The following is a 24025-nucleotide window of genomic DNA, read 5'->3' on the forward strand; positions in this document are numbered from 1 at the left end:
ATCCCCCCCCCCCCCAAGGAAACCAGGGATAGGGATCCCCCCCCCCAAGGAAACCAGGGACAGGGATCCCCCCCCCCCCAAGGAAACCAGGGACAGGGATCCCCCCCCCCCCAAGGAAACCAGGGATAGGGATCCCCCCCCCCCCAAGGAAACCAGAGATAGGGATCCCCCCCCCCCAAGGAAACCAGAGATAGGGATCCCCCCCCCAAGGAAACCAGGGACAGGGATCCCCCCCCCCAGGAAACCAGGGATAGGGATCCCCCCCAAGGAAACCAGGGACAGGGATCCCCCCCCCCAAGGAAACCAGGGATAGGGACCCCCCCCCCAAGGAAACCAGGGATAGGGACCCCCCCCCCAGGAAACCAGGGATAGGGACCCCCCCTCACCCCACCCCAGGAAACCAGGGACAGGGATCCCCCCCCCCCAGGAAACCAGGGACAGGGAAACCCCCCCCCCCATTAAACCAGGGACAGAGACCCGCCCCCCAGGAAACCAGGGACAGGGGCACCACCCCCCCCCCCCCCCGCCATGAAACCAGGGACAGAGACCCGCCCCCCAGGAAACCAGGGACAGGGACACCACCTCCCCCACCCTCCCCCCCCCCCCCCCGCCATGAAACCAGGGACAGGGACACCACCCCACTCCCCCACCCCCCCCCAAACCAGGAAACCAGGCACAGGGACCCGCCCTCAGGAAACCAGGGACAGGGCCCCCCCCAGGAAACTAGGTAAACGGACCCCGCCAGGAACCATGGACAGCCCCCCCGCCCAGGAAACCAGGGATAGGGACCCCGCCCCAGGAAACCAGGGACAGGGACCACCCCCCCCCCAGGAGCCATGAACCACAACCCCCCCCGGAACCATGGACAGACCCCTCCCCTGCAGGAAACCAGGGACAGGGACAGGGAGCCCCCCCCCCCCGCACCAGGAAACCAGGGACAGCGACCCCCCCCTCAGGAATCCAGGGACAGGGATCCCCCCCCCCCAGGAAACCAGGGCCAGGGAGCCCCCCTCAGGAAACCAGGGACAGGGAACCCCCTCCCCCCAGGAACCAGGGACAGGGACCCCCATCCACAGGAAACCAGGGACAGGGACTCCCACCCCCAGCAATCCAGGGACAGGGACTCCCCCCCCCCCACCCCCCCAGGAAACCAGGGACGGCGACCACCCCCCCCCCGCCCCCTTCCAGGAAACCAGGGACAGGGACCCCCCACCACAGGAAACCAGGGACAGGGACCCACCCCCAGGAAACCAGGGACAGGGACCCTGCCCCCAATCCAGGAAACCAGGGACAGGGACCCCCCCAACAGGAAACCAGGGACAGGGACCCCTCCCCAGGAAAACCTCCCCAGGAAACCAGGGACAGGGACCTCCACCCCTCCTCAGAAAACCAGGGACAGGGACAGGGACACCTCCCCCTCCCCCCCCAGGAAACCAGGGATAGGGAATGCCCCCCCCCCCAGGAAACCAGGGACAGGGACCCCCAGCCCCCAGGATACCAGGGACAGGGACCTCCACCCCCCTCAGGAAACCAGGGACAGGGACACCTCCCCCCCCCCACCTCCAGGAAACCAGGGATAGGGAACGCCCCCCCCCCAGGAAACCAGGGACAGGGACCCCCCCCCAGGAAACTAGGGACCCCCCCCCCCCCAGGAAACCAGGGACAGGGACCCCTCCTCAGGAAACCATAGACCTCCACCCTCTTCCCCCCCCTAGGAAACCAGGGACAGGGACTCTCCCCCCGTCAGGAAACCAGGTCAGGGACCCTCCGCCCGTCAGGAAACCAGGGACAGGGACCCTCCCCCCGTCAGGAAACCAGGGACAGGGACTCTCCCCCCGTCAGGAAACCAGGGACAGGGACTCTCCCCCCGTCAGGAAACCAGGGACAGGGAAACCATCCCCCCCCCAGGAAACCAGTGATAGGGACCTCCACCACCCCCCACCCCGCTCAGGAAACCAGGGACAGGGACACCCCCGCCCCCAGGAAACTAGTGACAGGGACCGCCCCCCCCCCCCATGAAACTAGGGACAGGGACCCCCCCCCCCCCAGGAAACCAGGAACAGGGATCCCTCCCCCCCCAAGGAAACCAGGAACTGGGATCCCTCCCCCCCCCACAGGAAACCAGGGACAGGGAGCACTCACTGAGATGGGAGCAGTGACCACCCTGAGAGGCGGGTAGTGAGGAGGGGAAATGATCCTCCCTGGGCAGGGGGTGGGAACAGGATGTAACACAGGGTGGGGGGGGGGGTTCTATATTGGGTGAGGGGTGGTGGTGATGGGGAGGAGCAACTTACTCCCTGAGGGTGAGGGAGCAGGAGGTAACGCTGGGTCGAGGGGGGTATTCGATCCTCTTCAGTGCCCCTGAGACTACTGCATTATATTTGATATAATTAGTGCAACAAAGATTTAACTGGATCGGAATTAAGAATAGGATTGTGGGAACAGAATCAGAACTGGGAATGATCTATATAGGATATTTGGAATAGTGTTTATATCGGATATTGGGAATAATGTTGAACATATGATAATGGGAATTATGTCATGTTTATAGCACACAGAATATAGATAATTTATTGTGAATGAAGGATATTTGCTTATATTCCCTTTTGTGTCGAAGATTAAAGGGTGATTTAATTTAGTTTTTTTAAGATGATAAAACAGTTGATGAGGTAGGTAGAGAGAAACTATTTCCTCTCATGGGGATCTCAGACAAAGTTAATAACCTTCAAATAATAGCTAGGCTGTTCTGGGGTGATGTCAGCAGCAGTTCTCCATATAAGGGATAGTGGAACACTCTGAAACCCTTTCACTCAAAAAGCTGTTTAGGTGGGGGTTGGGGTCAATTAAAAAGTTAAAGACTACAATTGATAGGTTTTGTTGGGAAAGGAATGTGGAATCAAGAAGATAAATAGAGTTGATAAATCAGCTGTGATCTAATTGAATGTGGAACTGTCTCGAGGGGCTGAATGGCCTCCTCTATGTACTTATGTTCCTATAGGAATAATGACGGAAGTGGTTTAAGGTCAGCATGAGAAGGGATTAACATGATGGTGTTGTAAATGGTTGTATGTTGTAAGTAATTTGGGAAGTTGTTTCAGAACTGGCCGCAATGAAGTCAACTGTTTGATTTCATAGTTCTGCGTTTCAGTGCAAAGCTGCTGTTGCTGATTGTCGAACAACTGATCTGTGGAGGTGGTGAATTCAGTGAAATCTGTGGTTTGGATGTCACCTCCCCATCGGGAAAGTCTGAGCTCACTACACACAGTCTGCCTGTTACTTCAATTAAACACCTGCATATTTGCTTGTCTGACCGACTTGGGGGGGATCTCTGGATTGTTATTCAGGTAGTAGGACAATTCACAGTGCACATTACCACCAATCATCCTCTATTAGTAGCTTTTTGTTAGAGAAGGAGTCACGAATAATGTCAAAAATAAAATACCTGAATATCAAGACATTTTTGGGCACTGAAATCAATGCCATGAATGGACTCGTTGTGTGAGAAACACAATTAAATGCAGTTTTTGGAAAACCACAAATATTTTTTGCTCTCTTGATTTAAGGATTTTATTTCAACATATTTGGGTGTATTCACTGTCTGTTCATGACTCTCCCGCTCTCTTCACATCTACAGAGTCTCACTTCCTCCAATTCTGCTCAATACAGCCACTCTGTGTCTCTTTCCCTTCCCTGAAAAGAGCCTCAGCCTCTCTCTACACTTCAACCTAATATGTCCTTTTATCTCATTCATTCCATTTCTCTACTAACCCTTTATCTCACTCTTTCACTGTCTTTGTGTCTATCTTTCACTACCTCTTTCTGTCTGTGTTGCTCTCTCTGACTCTATCTTTCACTCTCCATCTCACTCTGGGTCTCTATTTCTCCCTCTGCCTCTCTCTCTTTCTCCGTCATTAACAGTACCTGCTCCTTCCTTTCTGCCTTCTCAAGCAGGTCTCTGTCTCACCTACTCCTAGATCTGGCCAATGCTTGTCTCTCACTCAACACAATTCCTGCAGCAGGGACCCTCTCACTCTTTACTCCTTTTTGTATCCCAGCCTGTGGGGTTGATTTTAACCCCTGCCTTCCCAGCAGATTCCAGGCAGTGATGCCAACTCAGGTTGGACAGATTCCTTGAGGTTTCACCACATGACCTTCTGCACTGAACTTTTTTCCCCCACCTCCAATCTTTTGATAACGAGTAAACAAGTGTTCAAAGGAAATAAAAACCTGTGTTTAATGCCCTAATGATGTTTCTGCTGCTGTTGCTTGCAGCAGTGTCCTAGAGATTAAACTTCAATTCCTAGAAACTCCAGGATAACCATGGATGATTGGCAACAGTAACTTTGGACCCCCCACCCCTCCCCTCCCCTCCCCTCTATTCCCCTCCATTCCCCTCCCGACTCTCCCTTTCCTCTCCCCTCCCCTTGCTCCTCTTTCCTTCCCCGCCCTTCCCTTCTCTTCCCCTCTGCTCTCCTCCCTTCTCCTCCTTTTCCCTCCTTGCTCTTTGCCTTCGATCTTCCCCTCCCCTCTCTCTCCTACCCATACCTTCCCCTCTCCTCCCCCACTCCCTCCTCCCCTCCCCCACTCCCTCCTCCCCTGCCCCCATTCCCTCCTCCCCTCCTCCCACTCCCTCCTCCCCTCTATTCCCCTCCTTTTGACCCTCCCCTCTCCCCTTCCCTCACCTTCCCATTCCTCCTCCCCTCCTTTCCCCTCCGCTCCTCCTTCCCTCCTCCTCCCTTTTTAACTCTCTCTCCACCTCTCACTCACAGTCTTTCACTGTCACCTCTTCCCCATCACACCCACTCTAAAGTTGCTCAGAGCCTGCCTTAGCTGAGCCTGCCCCAAGAGGCCACAGGTTGCTGTGGGAGGGTGAGGCAGTTGCAGAGCTGTTTCCAGTACCAAGAGAGCGAAGATAAGGATCGAGGGGGGAGTGATGCTGAAGGGCCAGTATCACTTCATCATGTGGGGAGAGGTTGGGGTTTGCGAGAGAGTGAAATATATATCAGTTCAAATTCGCTCCATCCTATTCCTGGCAAAATGCAACCCCTCCCCCCCCATTCTGCAGTCCTGAAGCTAATAGGTTACATTTTATATTCCAAAGCTCATACCATGTTTGTCTATTGTGCAACATATTATTACTGTCACTCCTGCTCAGGGGCACAGATACAGATCTCTTCCTGTGCTTTTTTAAAAATCTGTTTCTTGGCAAGGCCGGTATTTATTGGCCATCCCTAATTGCCCTTGAGGAGGTGGTGGTGAGCCATCTTCTTGAACCGTTGCAGTCCGTGTGGTGTAGGTACACCAACAGTGCTGTAAATGAGGGAGTTCCAGGATTTGATCCAGTGACAGTGAAGGAACAGCGATAAAGTTCCAAGATAAGATGGTGTGTGGCTTGGAGGGGAACTTGCAGCTGGTGGTGTTTGCACGTGCCTGCTGCACTTGTCCTTCTAGATGGTAGAGTGTCAAATTTTATCTGATTATTGTTCATGTCAAGCATCTTAAAATGTTCTACTATGTTAAAGGCAAGCATTGATTGTATTAGTAACCATTTTATATTTAAGACCCCTTGGAGATGCCAGTCCTCCTGGATTATGCTGCTGTTAAAATATTGTATGTTTCATTTATTTTCTTTGGACATTTTCATTTATTTGTTATAGAAATACTGGACGTGTGGAGAAAAGGCTATTTGACTGATAGGCCGGAATTATCCAATTGGGTATCAAAGAGTCTGCCATAGAATCATAGAGTTGTACAGCACAGAAACAGGCCCTTCGGCCCATCGTGTCTGTGCCGGCCATCAAGCCTATCTATTCTAATCCCATTTTCCTGCATTTGGCCCGTAGCCTTGCATGCTATGGCATTTCAAGTGCTCATCTAAATAATTCTTAAATGTTGTGAGGGTTCCTGCCTCTACCACCCCTTCAGGCAGTGTACTCTAGATTCTAACCACCCTCTGGGTGAAAAAGCGTTTCCTCAAATCCCCTCTAAACCTCCTGCCTTAAATCCATGCCCCCTGGTTATTGACACTTCTGCTAATGGATAATGTTTCTTCCTATCTACCCTATCTATGCCACTGATAATTTTGTATACCTTAATCAGGTCCCCCCTCAGCCTTCTGTGCTCTAAGGAAAACGACCCTAGCCTATTCAGTCTCTCTTCATTGCTGACATGCTCCAGCCCAGGCAACATCCTGGTGAATCTCCTCTGCACCATCTCCACTGCAATCACATCCTTCCTATAGTGTGGTGACCGGAACTGTACACAGTACTCCAGCTGTGACCTAACTAGCATTTTATACAGCTCCATCATAAACTCCCTGCTCTTATATTCTATGCCTCGGCTAATAAAGGCCTTCCTAACCACCTTATCTACCTGTGCTGCTGCCTTCAGTGATCTATAGACAAGTACACCAAGGTCCCTCTGACCCTCTGTACTTCCTAGGGGCCTACCATCCCATGTATATTCCCTTGCCTTGATAGTCTGCCCAAAATGCATCACCTCGCACTTCTCAGGATTAAACTCCATTTGCCACTGCTCTGCCCATCTTACCAGCCCATCTATATCGTCCTGTAATCTAAGGCTTTCCTCCTCACTATTTACGACACCACCAATTTTTGTGTCATCTGCGAACTTACTGAATACCTCCTATATTCATGTCTAAATCATTAATGTACACTACAAACAGCAAGGGTCCCAGCACCGATCCCTGTGGTACACCACTGGTCACAGGCTTCCAATCGCAAAAACAACCCTTGACCATCACCCTCTGCCTCCTGCCACTATGCCAATTTTGGATCCAATTTGCCAAATTGTCCTGGATCCCATGGGCTCTTACCTTCTTGACCAATCTCCCATGCGGGACCTTATCAAAAGCCTTACTGAATTCCATGTAGACTACATCAACTACTTTACCCTCATCTACACATCTAGTCACCTCCTCGAAAAATTCAATCAAATTTGTTCGACATGATCTCCCCCTGACAAAGCCATGTAGACTATCCGTTACTAATCCTTGCCTCTCCAAGTGGAGACTAATTCTGTCCCTCAGAATTTTTTCCAATAGTTTCCCTACCACTGATGTTTGACTCACCGGCCTGTAATTAGAATAGAATAGAATAGAACATTACAGCGCAGTACAGGCCCTTCGGCCCTCGATGTTGCGCCGACCTGTGAAACCATCTGACCTACACTATTCCATTTTCATCCATATGTCTATCCAATGACCACTTAAATGCCCTTAAAGTTGGCGAGTCTACTACTGTTGCAGGCAGGGCGTTCCACGCCCCTACTACTCTCTGAGTAAAGAAACTACCTCTGACATCTGTCCTATATCTATCACCCCTCAACTTAAAGCTATGTCCCCTCGTGTTTGCCATCACCATCCGAGGAAAAAGACTCTCACTATCCACCCTATCTAACCCTCTGATTATCTTATATGTCTCTATTAAGTCACCTCTCCTCCTCCTTCTCTCTAACGAAAACAACCTCAAGTCCCTCAGCCTTTCCTCGTAAGACCTTCCCTCCATACCAGGCAACATCCTAGTAAATCTCCTTTGCACCCTTTCCAAAGCTTCCACATCCTTCCTATAATGCGGTGACCAGAACTGCACGCAATACTCCAGGTGCGGCCGCACCAGAGTTTTGTACAGCTGCAGCATGACCTCGTGGCTCCGAAACTCGATCCCCCTACTAATAAAAGCTAACACACCATATGCCTTCTTAACAGCCCTATTAACCTGGGTGGCAACTTTCAGGGATTTATGTACCTGGACACCAAGATCTCTCTGCTCATCTACACTACCAAGAATCTTCCCATTAGCCCAGTACTCTGCATTCCTGTTACTCCTTCCAAAGTGAATCACCTCACACTTTTCCGCATTAAACTCCATTTGCCATCTCTCAACCCAGCTCTGCAGCCTATCTATGTCCCTCTGTAACCTACAACATCCTTCGGCACTATCCACAACTCCACCGACCTTTGTGTCATCCGCAAATTTACTAACCCACCCTTCTACACCCTCATCCAGGTCATTTATAAAAATGACAAACAGCAGTGGCCCCAAAACAGATCCTTGCGGTACACCATTAGTAACTAAACTCCAGGATGAACATTTGCCATCAACCACCACCCTCTGTCTTCTTTCAGCTAGCCAATTTCTGATCCAAAGCACTAAATCACCTTCAATCCCATACTTCTGTATTTTCTGCAATAGCCTACCGTGGGGAACCTTATCAAACGCCTTACTGAAATCCATATACACCACATCCACTGCTTTACCCTCATCCACCTGTTTGGTCACCTTCTCGAAAAACTCAATAAGGTTTGTGAGGCACGACCTACCCTTCACAAAACCGTGCTGACTATCGCTAATGAACTTATTCTTTTCAAGATGATTATAAATCCTATCTCTTATAATCTTTTCCAACATTTTACCCACAACCGAAGTAAGGCTCACAGGTCTATAATTACCAGGGCTGTCTCTACTCCCCTTCTTGAACAAGGGGACAACATTTGCTATCCTCCAGTCTTTCGGCACTATTCCTGTCGACAATGACGACATAAAGATCAAGGACAAAGGCTCTGCAATCTCCTCCCTGGCTTCCCAGAGAATCCTAGGATAAGTCCCATCTGGCCCAGGGGACTTATCTATTTTCACACTTTCCAAAATTGCTAACACCTCCTCCTTGTGAACCCCAATCCCATCTAGCCTAGTAGGCTGTATCTCAGTAATCTCCTCGACAACATTTTCTTTCTCTACTGTAAATACTGACGAAAAATATTCATTTAACGCTTCCCCTATCTCCTCCGATTCCACACACAACTTCCCACTACTATCCTTGATTGGCCCTAATCTAACTCTAGTCATTCTTTTATTCCTGATATACCTATAGAAAGCCTTAGGGTTTTCCCTGATCCTATCCGCCAATGACTTCTCGTGTCCTCTCCTTGCTCTTCTTAGCTCTCCCTTTAGATCCTTCCTGGCTAGCTTGTAACTCTCAAGCGCCCTAACTGAGCCTTCACGTCTCATCCTAACATAAGCCGCCTTCTTCCTCTTGACAAGCGCTTCAACTTCTTTAGTAAACCACGGCTCCCTCGCTCGACAACTTGGTTTATCCCTGCTACCCTTTTTGAATAATGGTACCACATTCGCTGTCCTCCAGTCCTCCAGCATTTCTCCTGTGGCCAGAGAATATTTGAAAATTTGTGTCAGAGCCCCCACAATCTCCTCCCTTGCCTCATCTAACAGCCTGAGATACATCTCATCTGGGCCTGAGGATTTATCCACTTTTAAGCCTGCTAAAACTGCTAATACCTCCTCCCTTTCAATGCTAATTTGTTCAAGTATATCACAGTCTCCCTCCCTGATCTCTACACCTACATCGTCCTTCTCCATAGTGAACACAGATGAAAAGTAATCATTTAAAACCACACCTATGTCCTCCGGCTCCACACACAGATTGCCATTGTGGTCCTTAATGGGCCCTACTCTTTCCCTGGTTATCCTCTTTCCCTTAATATACTTATAAAATGCCTTGGGATTTTCCTTTATCTTGCCCACCAGTGTTTTTTCATGTCCCCTCTTCGCTCTCCTAATTACTTTTTTAAGTCCCCCCCCCCCTACACTTTCTATACTCCTCTAGTGCCTCTGCTGTTTTCAGCATTCTGAATCTGCCATAAGCCTCCTTTTTTTTCCCTTATCCAATTCTCTATGTCCCTTTATATCTAGGGTTCCCTGGACTGTTTGGCCCTACCCTTCACCTTTATGGGAACATGTTGGCCCTGAACTCTCACTATTTCCTTTTTGAATGACTCCCACTGGTCTGATATCGACTTTCCTACAAGTAGCTGCTCCCAGTCCACTTTGGCCAAATCCTGTTTTATCATATTGAAATCGGCCTTCCCCCAATTCAGTATTTTTATTTCTGGTCCATCTTTGTTCTTTTCCATAACTACCTTAAATCTTACAGAGTTATGGTCACTATCCCCGAAATGCTCTCCCACTAATACTTCTACCACTTGTCCGGCTTCATTCCCTAAGATTAGGTCCAGTACTGTCCCTTCTCTTGTTGGACTTTTTACGTGCTGGCTCAAAAAGCTCTCCTGGATGCACTTTAAGAATTCAGCCCCCTTTAAGCCATTTGCATTAAGTCTATCCCAGTTAATATTGGGGAAGATGAAATCCCCTACTATTATTACCCTATTATTTTTACACCTCTCTGAAATTTGCCAACATATCTGCTCCTCGATCTCTCCCTGTTTGGAGGCCTGTAGTACACTCCCAGCAAAGTGATTGCCCCCTTTTTGTTTTTAAGTTCTACCCACATTTGAGGAACCTTCTAAGATGTCATCCCTCCTGACTGCAGCAATTGACTCCTTGATCAACAGTACAATGCCACCTCCTCTTTTACACCCTCCCTTAATACTATATCTATATCCTGGAATATTGAGCTGTCAGTCCTGCCCTTCCCTCAACCATGTCTCTGTGATAGCAATAATATCACATTCCCATGTGTTAATCAATGCCCTCAATTCATCTGCCTTAGCTGTAAGACTCCTTGCGTTAAAATAGATGCAATCCAGCCTTGCATTTTCTGCTTGTGCCTTAACAGGTCTATAATTGCTCTGCCTTTCAGACTACTTAGTTTCTCTTCTATATTTGGCTGTGTATCACCCCCTACTGTACCTCCAGTCTGTATCCCACCCCCCTGTCAAATTAGTTTCAACCCCAACCCCCCAACAGCACTAGCAAACCTCTCAGCAAGGATGTTGGTCCCGTTCCGGTTCAGGTGCAACCCATCCAACTTGTACAGGTCCCACCTTCGCCAGAAACAGACCCAGTGATCCAGGAAACTAAAGCCCTCCCTCCTGCACCATCTCTTTAACCACGCATTCATCTGCTCTATCCTCCTATTCCGATACTCACTAGCACATGGCACAGAGGGTAATCCTGCTTTTTCATCTGCTACCTAGCTCCTTAAATCCTTGTTGCAGAATTTTGCAGAATGGGTGGCACAGTGGCGTAGTGGTTAGCACCGCAGCCCCACAGCTCCAGGGACCCGGGTTTAGTTCTGGGTACTGCCTGTGTGGAGTTTGCAAGTTCTCCCTGTGACCGCGTGGGTTTTCGCCAGGTGCTCCGGTTTCCTCCCACAACCAAATACTTGCAGGTGCTAGGTAAATTGGCTGTTGTAAATTGCCCCTCGTGTCGGTAGGTGGTAGGGAATATGGGATTATGGTAGGGTTAGTATAAATGGGTGGTTGTTGGTCAGCAGAGACTCGGTGGGCCGAAGGGCCTGTTTTAGTGCTGTATCTCTAAATAAATAAATAAATAAACTTCATCCCTCTTTCTACCTATGTCGTTGGTACCAATGTGAACCACGGCCTCTAACTGTTCAGAATGTCCTCTGTCTCTTTACAGCTTAACATAACCAATCTTCACTGTCACTGTCCAATTGAGAGCAAACGATGGTGCAGTGTGAGGATGGATGTGTCCTGTGACTAATAGTGAGGGAGTGCGGTGGGGGGCGGGCAGGAGGTCATGTGATGAAAACTCCTGAAATACATCCAACCAGCCTTGGCAACCATACAATCTGGGCTCGTTGTGTGTCTGCAGGAGTCTGTTGGAGGGTAGGGTGCTCCATCGATTGCTCCCCTTGCCTGCTGTTAGTTCACTTTGAGAATTGTTTTGCCTCACTGGTGATTAAAGGTGCGACATTGTAAAATGAACCAAGCTCAGAGCCTGGGGCCCTGCCAGCACAGGTGTGGTGTACGGTGTTTTGTTTCAGTTCTGTTTGAACATGTCTGCAGAAACAACCAGAATAGGAACAGAAGAAAAGCAAAGGGAACTGGGACAGAGGTCAAACAGTCACACAAAGCAGGGGGGAGAGCTCCCCGCAGAGCACAACACCTACTCCACCTACAACTGCATCACTCACACAGGCTGAGACAGAACTGATTAACAGGGCTCAGACAGCGAGCACACAGCCAGGGTGGGTACTGAGTACACCCCTTGTATTCGAGAGGCCACCCCCACCCCCAGGGTATGTACTGTGTATGCCCCTAGTGGGGGTACTGTCTCCTCCCCTCCCTCAAACTGAGCCTCTCTCTCTTTACAGATTAACATAACCTATCCTTATCTTTTTGTTTACTCTGTCATTTTTATAGGGGATCCTCAGGAGTGTATCAGTATTTGCAATGGAACCCAGGAGTATATCAGTATTTACAGAGGATTCCAGAGTATGCGTCAGTACTTTCCAGTGATCAAGAGTGACCATTTAGAAAGGGTTCTGAGAATTTGTAAGTACTTACAGAGGGCCCCTCATGTGACTATTACACTCCTAGGCCGGGATTTTATCCTGGCGACAGGGTCTCGACGTCTGGAAAAAGCAACGCCGAGAACCCCGCGTCACCTCTTCTGTGGGAGGCTCACTGAATCTAGTGCCAATTAGGCACTCAACTGGACAGGGGCAGGCCTTCCATGAATCAAGGACCCCGGTGATGCATGTCCTGCGCTCTGAGAGTTGCTGGCAAATCAGAGGCTGACAGCTCTTTAACTGAGCAGTGCCATCGCTCAGGCAGTGGCTGCTGCCGGTGGAGCACCTGCCCGAGGCCCAGGAGCGGCGCTGGACTCAGGCCACAGGTAGGTCAGAGCGGGAGGGGTCTCACGGGATGGGGGCAGGGTGGGGTTGGCAGCAAGGGCAGGGGTTGGCTCTTAGTGGGGCCCCCACGTCCTGATGACAGGTCCCTCATTCAGGCACTGTGTCTTTTAACGAGAGACCATCCCCTCACCCCACCCCCCCCACCCCCCCACCCCCAGGGGCTGGGAAGCAGCCAGCACGGTTTTTCGTTAATTGCACAGTGACAGGCCTCAAATGGTGGCAGGACAGGAAGGCCTTTCAATAGTGTTTCCATTACAGTCCCAGCACAGTTTGTTTCTATTACAGTCCCAGTGCCAGCTTGTTTCGATTACAGTCCCAGCACAGTTTGTTTCTATTACAGTCCCAGTGCCAGCTTGTTTCTATTACAGTCCCAGCACAGTTTGTTTCTATTACAGTCCCAGTGCCAGCTTGCTTCTATTACAGTCCCAGCACAGTTTGTTTCTATTACAGTCCCAGCACAGTTGGTTTCTATTACAGTCCCAGTGCCAGCTTGTTTCCATTACAGTCCCATCACAGTTTGTTTCTATTACAGTCCCAGCACAGTTGGTTTCTATTACAGTCCCAGTGCCAGCTTGTTTCTATTACAGTCGCAGCACAGTTTGTTTCTATTACAGGCCTCTTTCTACAACAGTCACACAGCCACATTATTTTTGTTTCAACATTTGTGCCAATATATCTAAGGCTATATACCAAAAGACTGTGCATGCGCAGAGTAATTGCAGTAAAGACGTCATAAGGGTTTGAGCCCTTAGAGGTTCCTACTTGAGCTGCGTCACTGTCAGTGAGCAGAGCCCAGGGATGTCCCTCACAGAGGGACAGTGCCACCAGAGGACAATTTACCCTGGAGCATAAGAACATAAGAAACAGGAGCAAGAGCAGGCCATTTTACCCCTCGAGCCTGTTCTACCATTCAATAAAATTATGCAGATCTGATTGTGGCCTTAACTCTGCTTTCCTGCCTGTCTCCCCCATAGCCCTTGATTTCCTTGTCAATCAAAAATCTGTCTAACTCAGCCTTGAATATATTCAATGATCCAGCCTCCACTACTCTCTGGGGAAGAGAATTCCAAACATTAATGACTCTCTGATAAGAAATTCTTCCTCATCTCCATTTTAAAAGGGAGACTCCTTATTTTGAAACTGTGGCCCCGAGTTCTGGAATCCCTCACGAGGGGAAACATCCTCCCAGCGTTGACCCTGTCAAGCCCCCTCAGAGTTTCACATGTTTCAATAAGATCACCTCTCATTCTTCTAAACTCCAATGAGTACTGGCCCAACCTGCTCAACCTTTCCTCTTAAGACAATCCCTTCATCCCAGCAATCAGCCTAGTGAACCTTCTCTGAACTGCTTCTAATGAAAGTAAATCCCTCCTTAAGTAAGGAGACCCAAACTATTCACAGTACTCGAGGTGCAGTCTCACCAATGCCCTGTACAGTTGTAGCAAGACCTCCCTACTTTCCTACTCCATCCTCCTTGCAATAAAGGCCAACATTCCATTTGCCTTCCTAATTACTTGCTGTATCTGCACACTAACCATTTGTGATTCATGTACAAGGATACCCAGATCCCTCTGTACCGCAGCATTCTGCAGTCTCTCGCAATTTAAATAATAATCTGCTTTCTATTCTTCCTGCAAAGTGGACAACTTCACATCTTTCCACATTATATTCCATCTGCCAAATTTTTGCCCACTGACTTAATCTATCTATATCCCTTTGCAGACTCTCTGTATCCTCCTCACAACTTGCTTTCCCACCTATCTTCATATCGTCAGCAAACTTGGCTTCAATACAGTCAGCCCCTTTATCCAAGTTATTAATATAGATTGTAAATAGTTGAGACCCCAGCACTGATCCCTGTGGCACTCCACTAGTTACAGTTTGCCATCCTGAAAATGACCCATCTATCCTGAAGGAATAGGAAGGCAAATGACATGTTGGCCTTTATTGCAAGGGGATTGGAGTACAGGAATAAAGAAGTCTTACTAAAATTGTACAGGGTTTTGGTGAGACCGCACCTGGAATATTGTGTGCAGTTTTGGTCTCCACATTTAAGAAAGGATATATTTGCACTGGAGGCAGTGCAGTGAAGAATTACTAAATTGATCCCTGAGATGAGAGGCTGAGTATATTGGGCCTATATTCTCTGGAGTTGAGAAGAATGAGAGGTGATCTAATTGAGACGTACAATATTCTGAAAGGGCTGGATAGGGTAGAAGCTGAGAGATTGTTCCCACTGGTCAGGGAATCTAGAACACGGGGACACAGTCTCAGGATAAGGGGTCAATCATTCAAGACTGAGATGAGGAGACATTACTTCATTCAAAGGGTTGTGAATCTTTGGAATTCTCTATCCCAGAGGGTTGTGGATGCTCCATCATTGAATACATCTAAGGCTGGGATAGATAGATTTTTGGTCTTGCAGGGAATCAAGGGATATGGGGAGCGGGTAGGAAAGTGGAATTGAAGCCCAAGATCAGCCATGATCGTATTGAATGGCGGAGCAGGCTCCATGGGCCACATCGTCTACTTCTGCTTCTATTTCTTGTGTTCTTGTATGACTCTGTTTCCTGTTAGTTAGCCAGTCCTCTATCACCTCCAACATAATGAGCTCTAATGTTTTGTAATAACCTTTTATGTGGCACCTTATCAAATGCCTTTTGGAAATCCAAATACACTACATGTACTGGTTCCCCCTTATCCATCCTGCTTGTTACATCCTCAAAGAACTCTGATAAATTTGTCAAACACAATTTCCCTTTCGTAAAACCACGTTGACTCTGCCTGATTGCATCATGATATTCTAGATGTCCTGCCACTTCCTCTTTAATAAAGGGATTCAGCATTTTTCCAATGACAGATGTTAGGCTAACCGGCCTATAGTCTCCTGCTTTCTGTCGCCTCACTGTTTCTGGAATAGAGGTATTACATTTGCGGTTTTCCCAACAGCTGGAACTCTTCCAAAATCTAGGGAATTTTGGAAGATTACAACCAATGCATCCACTATCTCGACAGCCACTTCCTTTAAGACCCTAGGATGTAGACCATCAGGTCCAGGAGACTTGTCAGCTTTTAGTCCTATTATTTTCCAAGTACTTTTCTCTAGCGATAGCGATTGTTTTACGTTCCTCCCTCCCTTTTACCTCCTGTTTTTCTACTCATCTTGGTATGATCTTTGTGTCCTTCACTGTGAAGACAGATACAAAATACTTGTTCAAAGCCTCATAGAGCACTCACAGAATTATAATGGCACAGAAGGAGGCCATTCTGTCCGTTGAGTCCATGCTGGCTCTCTGTAGGGCAATCCAGTCAGTCCCACTCCCCTGCTCTATCCCCATAGCCTTGCAAGTTTATTTCCTTCAAGTGCCTATTCAATTTCCTTTTGAAATCATTGATTGTCTCTGTTTCCACCACCCTTGTAGGCAGCGAGTTACAGGTCATTATCAATCACGAGATAAAAACGTTCTTCCTCACATCCCCGGCATCTCTTGTCCAAAACCTTAAATCTGAGTCCCCTAATCCTTGTACCATAAGCTAACGGGAACAGCTTTTCTTTGTTTACCTTAGTCTAAACCTGCCATAATTTTGTACACCTCTATCAGATCTTCCCTCAATCTCCTTTGCTCCAAGGAGAACAACCGCAGTTTCCCAACCCAACCTTGTAGCTAAAACCCGTCATCCCTGGAACCATTCTGGTAAATCTCCTCTGCACTTTCTCCAGGACCCTCACATCCTTCCTAAAGTGTGATGACCAGAACTGGACACAATACTCCAGTTGTGGCCTAACCAGAGCTTTATAAAGGTTCAGCATAACTTCCCTGCCTTTGTACTCAATAGAACCCATATGCTTTGCTAACTACACTCTCAATATGTCCTGCCACCTTCCAAGATCTATGCACAGATTTGTCTGTCCCTGCATATTCTCTAGACCTGTACTATTAAGTCTATATGCATTTCCTATCCCTTCTTCCAAAATGCATCACTTCATATTTCTCTGAATTAAATTTCATCTGCCACTTGTCTGCCCATTCTGCTAACCTTGTTATAGTTGATTGGTTTCATCCTCACCATTTGCCACACCTCCACGTTTGGTATCATCGCCAAATTTTGAAATTGTACTCTGTTCTATTATCCATTTATATATATATAGAAAAAGCAGTGGTTCCAGCATTGATCTTTGGGGAACATCACAGTCTACCATCCGCCAGTCTGAAAACAACCATTTACCATGACTCGTTGTTTTCTGTCCTTAAGCCAATTTTTGCTGACACTGACCCTCCTATTCCATGATCCTTAATTTTGTTAACCAGCCTTTTATATGGTAATTTGTCAAACACTTTCTTAAAATCCATATGGACAACATCGACCACATTCCCTTCATCCCTTCTCTGTTACTTTATCAAAAAGTCAATTAGATTAGTCAAAAACAATCTGTCTTTTACAAATCTTTAATTAACTCAAACATTTCCAAGTAACATGCTACCCACCACTGATGTTAAAATGACCAGCCTGTAGTTACTAGGAATGACCTTACACCCTTTCTTGAATAAGGGTGTTATATTTGCCACTCTCCAATCCTCTGGCACCTCTCCTGTATCGAGGGAAGATTGGAAGATTATGGGCAGCCTTTCTGCATCTCCAGCCCCATTCCCTTTGGTAATCTGGGATGCAAGCCATCCAGACCAGGCAACTGATCCCATCACAGCATAGCCAGCCTTTCCAGTACATCCTTCCTATCAATTTTCACCCCATCCACTACCTCTACCATCTCCGCTTCTATCAATATTTTGTCATTATCCTCTTCCTTAGTAAACACTGATATAAAGTACTCATTAAGTATCCTAGACTTGTCCTGCGCCTCCAAGCATATATTACCCTCTTTGCCCCAAATAGGCCCGCCCGGCCTCTTACTACAGCTTTTAGCTCCTGTCTCAAGGGGAGTATTGGTAGAATCTAGAAGGTTGCTGGTTGGTTTGAGCTTGGCAACACAGCTGTACTGTGTGACTAGGGGGAAGTGGCCAAACAGGACGATTGAATCTCGATTTCCTCTGAATTCTAGAACATGTTAAAATCACAGGAGGCATCTCTCGATGGAGAGTTCTGCAGACGAATGTTAGATTTCACCTCCGAACGGACAACGCAAGTATTAGAAAGACTCACCAGAAAAGGAACCCAATTGCACTCTCGCGGAAATGGTGGTGATAGATCAAAAGGAGTGGCACATTCTAGCAGACCACGCAAAGTTCTGTAGAAGCTAGGTCAGTTTGTTAACACGTGTACACACTTTGTGCAACGGATGTGAACTCCCTCAAGCGGTTAATTTGTGATGTTTATGAAAGTTCACTGATGAGGGTTAACCAATTGGCTTACTGCTTTTCAGCTGGTTACAGATCTTTACATTAAAAATAGCTGTGGTCAGCCTGATACTTATCAGTACCTTCAGCAAGAATAGCAAAAACGTAAGAGGCAAAAGCAAGGGAAGAACTGAAATCAATCACTATCACTAGAGAAAAGTATTAGGAAAACTAATGGGACTAAAGGCTGACAACTCCCCTGATGGCCTGCATCCTAGGATCTTAAAAAAAATGGCTGCAGAGATAGTGGGTGCATTGGTTGTAATCTTCCAAAATTCTCTAGATTCTGGAAGGGTCCCAGCAGATTGGAAAGACCACAAATGTAATATCTCTATTCAAGAAAGTTGGGGGGTGCGGGTTGGGAGGAGGGAACAGAAAAAAGGAAACTATAGGCCAGTTAGCCTAACATCTGTCATTGGGAAAATGCTGGAATCCATTATTAAGGAAGTAGTAGCAGGACATTTAGAAAAATCATAATGCAATCAGGCAGAGTCCACATGGCTTTATAAAAGGGAAATGGTGTTTGACAAATTTATCAGAGTTCTTTGAGAATGTAACAAGGATAAAGGAGAACTTGCAGATACATTTGGATTTCCAAAAGGCATTCGATAAGGTGCCACATAAAAGGTTACAACACAAGGTAAGAGCTCATGGTGTTGGGGGTAATATATTAGCATGAATAGAGGATTGGCTAACTGACAGGAAACAGAGAGTCGGGATAAATGGGCCATTTTCAGGTTGGCAAACTGTAACTAGTGGAATGCCACAGGGATCAGTGCAGGAGTCTCAATTATTTACCATTTATATTAATGACTTGGACAAAGGGACTGAGTGTTTTGTAGCCAAATTTGCAGTCAATACAAAGATAAGTAGGAAAGCGAATTGTGAGGAGGCACAAAGTGTCTGCAAAAAGATATAGATAGGTTATGTAAGTGGACAAAATTTGGCAGATCAAGTATAATATGGGAAAATGTAAGGTTGTGCACTTTGGCAGGAAGAATAGAAAAGCAGAATATTATTGACATGGAGAGAGACTGCGGAATGCTGTGGTGCAGAGGGATCTGGGTGTCCTCGTACCTGAATCACAAAAGGTTAGCAAGCAGGTACAGCAAGTAATTCGGAAGGCAAATGGAATGTTGGTCTTTATTGCAAGGCGGATGGAGTATAAAAAGAGGGAAATCTTGCTACAACTGTACAGGGCATTGGTGAGACGGCACCTAGAGTACTGTGTATAGTTTTGGTCTCCTTACTTAAGGAGGGATATACTTTCATTGGAAGCAGTTCAGAGAAGGTTCACTAGGCTGATTGCTGAGATGAAGGGATTGTCTTATGAGGAAAGGTTGAGCAGGTTGGGCCAGTACTCATTGGAGTTTAGATGAATGAGAGGTGATCTTATTGAAACGTGCAAAACTCTGAGGGGGCTTGACAGGGTAGATGCTGAGAGGATGTTTCCCCTCGTGGGAGAATCTAGAACTCGGGGCCACAGTTTCAAAATAAGGGGTCTCTCTTTTAAGATGGAGATGAGGAAGAATTTCTTATCAGAGAGTCATTAATGTTTGGAATTCTCTTCCCCAGAGAGTAGTGGAGGCTGGATCATTGAATATATTCAAGGCTGAGTTCAACAGATTTTTGCTCTACGGGGGAATCAAGAGTTATGGGGGGCCAACAGGAAAGTGAAGTTAAGGCCACAATCAGATCAGCCATGATCTTATTAAATGGTGAATGGACTTGAAGGGCCGAATGGTCTACAGCTGCTCCAAATTCTTATGTTCTTATGATGTGCCTGAGAATTGATAGAACACCGGCTGGAATTATTACTACACTCAGTGTTTCCCCATTTCACTTCCAGTCTTCTCAGTATGTTCTTGGGATGCAAAACTCAGCCAAGTGAATTCTTTGAGGGGGGGAATTGGCGATTGGTCACAGTTTTTAATTCAGAGCAGTAAGTGCAGTGTCGAAGCATAGGACCAGGAGTGGGTCATTCAGCCCCTCGGATCTGCACTGCCTTTCTGCCAGGTCATGGCAGATCTATAGTTCAATCCCATTATCCTGCCTTTACTCCATACCCCTTGATACTCTCACGCAATAAAAATGTACTGATCTCAGTCTTGAAAGTTCCAGTTCACACCCCATCATCCACATCCTTTTGGGTGACAGAGTTCCAGATTTCCACTACACTTTGTGTGGAAAAATCTAATCTGCATTTTGTGCAGCTGAAAGTGGGTTTTTTGCCTTGGAGGAAGTGGTGAGTGAGAAAGCTGCTGTTGACACGCCTGGAGTTGAATGATCATTGGTTGGTTGGGTGTAACATAATTTACAACTCAAAAACCTGCTCTGCACAAGTGAGTTGGAAACAAAAGGGCTGGTTTTAACCGTACAAACACCTGACGCCCACCCTGCCCCAACCCAGCATTAAGGAGTTAAAATGGCCACAGGGACTTGTCCCCTCTGATCCTGCAGGTTGTAATTTTAACCTATGTTTTTGAGCAGGTGAGAGATGCACACAGGAAGGCAGCAGGGTCTTTCTCGAAATAGGGAGTTTGGTCTCTAGCCTGAGGCCTGTGCAGGGAGGCTGTTGGTGGCAGCATGTGGATCCAGGGTTAGAAGAGGCCCAGAAAGCTTGAGTAATATTATTGGTTTCCTTTTGGACCAAGAGGCACAGGAGGGCTCCACAAGGAAACCTTGATCCTCTCCTGCTGGGACTCCCCCCCCCCCCCCGCCCCCCCACCACCCCTTTGCCCCCATTCCCTACCCTTGGCTTCCCTTACTCTCCCCTTTTCTCCTTTTCCCAGGCTTCCCACCCCTCCACACCCTGCTGCCCTGGGTTTTCCTCCCCTCCCTCAACTGGCAGGTTCTCCCTCTCCTTACCCTTCCCTGACTCCAGCTTTCCATCACCCCCCCCCCCCCCCCACTTGACTGGCAAGCTCTTTCAATTGCCCCTCCATTCTCCTGGCCATTCTTCATCACTTACCTGAGAGTACTTACCTTTCCTTCAGATCTCTGCCACCTGAAGCCCCATTGTTGCCAGGTTCAGGCGTTCAGGGATTAAGACATTCCGGGAGTCCCCCTGTGGGGGTTCCAATGGTCTCCTTCCCATCACCCCCCACAACCCACAGCCTCCCCGTACCCAAACTACTCAACTCACACCAAGGAGTTAAAACTGGGACTTTGGTATCGATGGTGTGCAGCACTACCTGATTATAATATGCTGGTACACATCAGGGTAGCTCAGGTCTGCAGCAGATATAGCAGAACATTGAACATTTCTGAATCAAAATTAGCTGCCTACAGTCACTGTTAAACATGGGCACTCCAGCAAACAGGCACTCATTCACACCTTTAATGAAAAGGATGTCTCTGGGTGATTCACAGAGTGAGGGAAGCTGGAAAGGAAGTGGTTGAACTTTTACCTCTGAATCAGAAAGTTGTGTGTTCAATCTTCACTACAAAGGCTAGAGCCTATAATCCAGGCTGACATTTCCATGCAGAGAGTGCTGCACTGTCGGAGGTGCTATCTTTCAGGTGAGATGTTAAGCCAAGACCCTGGCTGTTCTCTCAGGTGAATGTAAAAGATCCCACAGCCACTATTCAAAGAAGACTAGGGGAGTTCTCTCCAGTGTTCTGGCCACTTTTTTATCCCTCAAACAACACCACTAAGGCAGATTATCTGGTCATTATCACATTGCTTTGTGTGGGATCTTGCTTTGCACAAATTGGCTGTCGTGTTTCTTACATTACAACAGTGACTACACTTCAGAAGTGCTTTATTGGCTGTAAGGGGCTTTGGGACATCCTGAGGTCGAGAAAGGCGCTATAGAAATGCAAGTTCCTTCTGTCTTTCAGTGGCCATTAGAAGAAGCCTGCAGTAATTTCTGTTATGGTTTTGTGCTTTCTGTACACTGGTTGGGCCACCCTTTGACCTGCTGGTGAGCTGGGTCAGACTGCTTCTAATTCTTGCTTTGCTTACTGTTCGCCCTAATCTGTCAGTTGGGGGAGTCTTTCAGGTTGTTTTTTAGTTTCTTTTTACACTCTCAAACCACAGAAATTTCCATCATTTCTACCTCTCAGGGTCACCATATTAGCTGTAAATGTGGAACACTAGGACAGGACAAAGTGTAATAGCATAGCACCTATCAATGTGGGGTACCGCAAACAGGAAAAAGTATTATACCGTAATCCTTATAAATGTCAGGCATTGCAAAACAGGCAAACTATAACATCATGAATAAAAACAGAAGATGCTGGAAATACTCAGCAAGTCGGGCAGTATCTTTGCAGGGAGAAACAGAGTTAACGTTTCAGATCAATGATCTTTGGTCAGAAATGTCAAAGTCAAAGATGTAACAGGTTTTAAGGAAGTACAGAGGCAGGGAAGAGGGTACAGTAGGAAGAACAAAAGGGAAGGTCTGTGATAGAGTGGAAGGCAGGACAGATTAAATGACAAAAGGGATGATGGTGCAAGGCAAAATGAGATGGTAAAGGGACAAGTAAAGAAACAAAAGATGTGTCTAGCGGAGGTGTAAATGGGAAAAGCAGAATCATCACCAGCAGCTGCCGTCCAATAAAATTGGGGGCAGAGGTTAGGATCTGAAATTGTTGAACTCAGTGTTGAGTCTTGAAGGTTGTAACGTGCTTCATCGAAAGATGAGGTGCTGTTCCTCGAGCTTACATTGAGCTTCATTGGAACAGTGTTCGGAGGCCGAGGCCAGAGTAGGAGTGGGATGGAGAATTAAAATGACAGATGACTAGAAGGTCAGGGTCCCACTTGCGGACTGAATGGGGGTGTTCTGTGAAGTGGTCACCCAATCAATGTTTGCTCTCCTCAATTTAGAGGAGACTGTATTGTGAACAGCGAATACATTATATGAAATTGACAGGACAAGTAAATTGCTGTTTCACCTGGAACTAGTGTTTGGGGCCTTGGATGGTGAGGAGAGAGGAGATATCGCATCTCCTGCACTTGCATGGAAAGGTGACTTGCGAAGGAGAAGGGGGTATTAGGGGTAACTGAGGAGTGGACTAGGGTGTTGCGGAGAGAATGGTCCCTTTGGAATGTCGAAAGGGGAAGGAGGAGAAGATGTATTTGTTGGTGGCATCACACTGAAGGTGACAGAAATGGCGGTGTATAATCTGTTGAACATGGATGCTGGTGGGATGGAAGGTAAGGACAAGGGGGTCCTACTTTGGTTCTGGGGGGAGGGGAAGGGGTGAGAGCAGAATTGCGGGAAATAAAACAGACCCAGTTTAGGACCCTATCAACCACAGTGAGGGGAATCTTTAGTGCCGGAGGAAAAAGGAAGACATATTGGAAGCACTGGTATATAAGGTGGCATCGTTAGAAAAGATACGATGGGAATGGAGAATGGAGTAGACTCCTTAAATATGAGTCCATATTAAGTCCATACTTAAGATATAATACATATAATACGTGTAAATGTAAGGCCTTCCAGGTAGGACAAACAATAATACCATATGTAAATATGTGACTTTTCAGATAGGATAAATTATAATGCCATAATAATTGTAAATGTGAGGCATTGTGGACATGACAACCCATATTTCCATAATATCTAACATAATATCACTCAATTCTCCACTGTAAGCTCATTTGCATAATTATTCATGTTAACAGATGCACATTCAGAAGGTCTAGGGAGCACGCCAATGGTGGACATGGAAGATTGGGTGTTAGTCACATTTAAAGGCATAGGGCCAATTAACGGAGAGTGTCGCAATAGAGGGTCAATGTTTAGAAAGCTTTGGGGAACCTCAAAAGGCACCTCAGCCCATGAACAGGCTTGTCAATGCAGTAATGACAGGGATTTATCATGGGAATTCTCAGTGCAGGCAATGGTCTGTAGGCAAATGAGTGGCATGACCCTCTTGTGAGGAGAGCTGCCCTCTGTGCCAGTACACAGTCCCATAGGTCCACACTGCAGCTTGCCCGCAAGTCCCAGACTGTGGCTCACCATCCTTGCTCCTTGACACGCCAACCTTCTGGTGCATGTTAGCTG

General features: G+C 47.2%; 1 protein-coding gene across 3 annotated transcripts in view; it reads right to left on the bottom strand.

Moving 5' to 3' along the window:
- Positions 1 to 24025, bottom strand: part of LOC137383769 (DENN domain-containing protein 2D-like) — a 169697-nt gene that overhangs the window by 144128 nt on the left and 1544 nt on the right. The window contains exon 1 of one of the 3 annotated variants that reach the window (XM_068056940.1): positions 17818 to 17944. The exons of the other annotated variants lie outside the window; for them this stretch is intronic. The gene's annotated coding sequence lies outside the window, so the exon portion shown is untranslated. Of the gene's footprint in view, positions 1 to 17817; positions 17945 to 24025 lie in introns of those variants that run through there. 3 annotated transcript variants of the gene reach the window in all.

This window comes from Heterodontus francisci, chromosome 25 (genome assembly GCF_036365525.1).
Source record: "Heterodontus francisci isolate sHetFra1 chromosome 25, sHetFra1.hap1, whole genome shotgun sequence".
NCBI classification, from domain to species: domain Eukaryota; kingdom Metazoa; phylum Chordata; class Chondrichthyes; order Heterodontiformes; family Heterodontidae; genus Heterodontus; species Heterodontus francisci.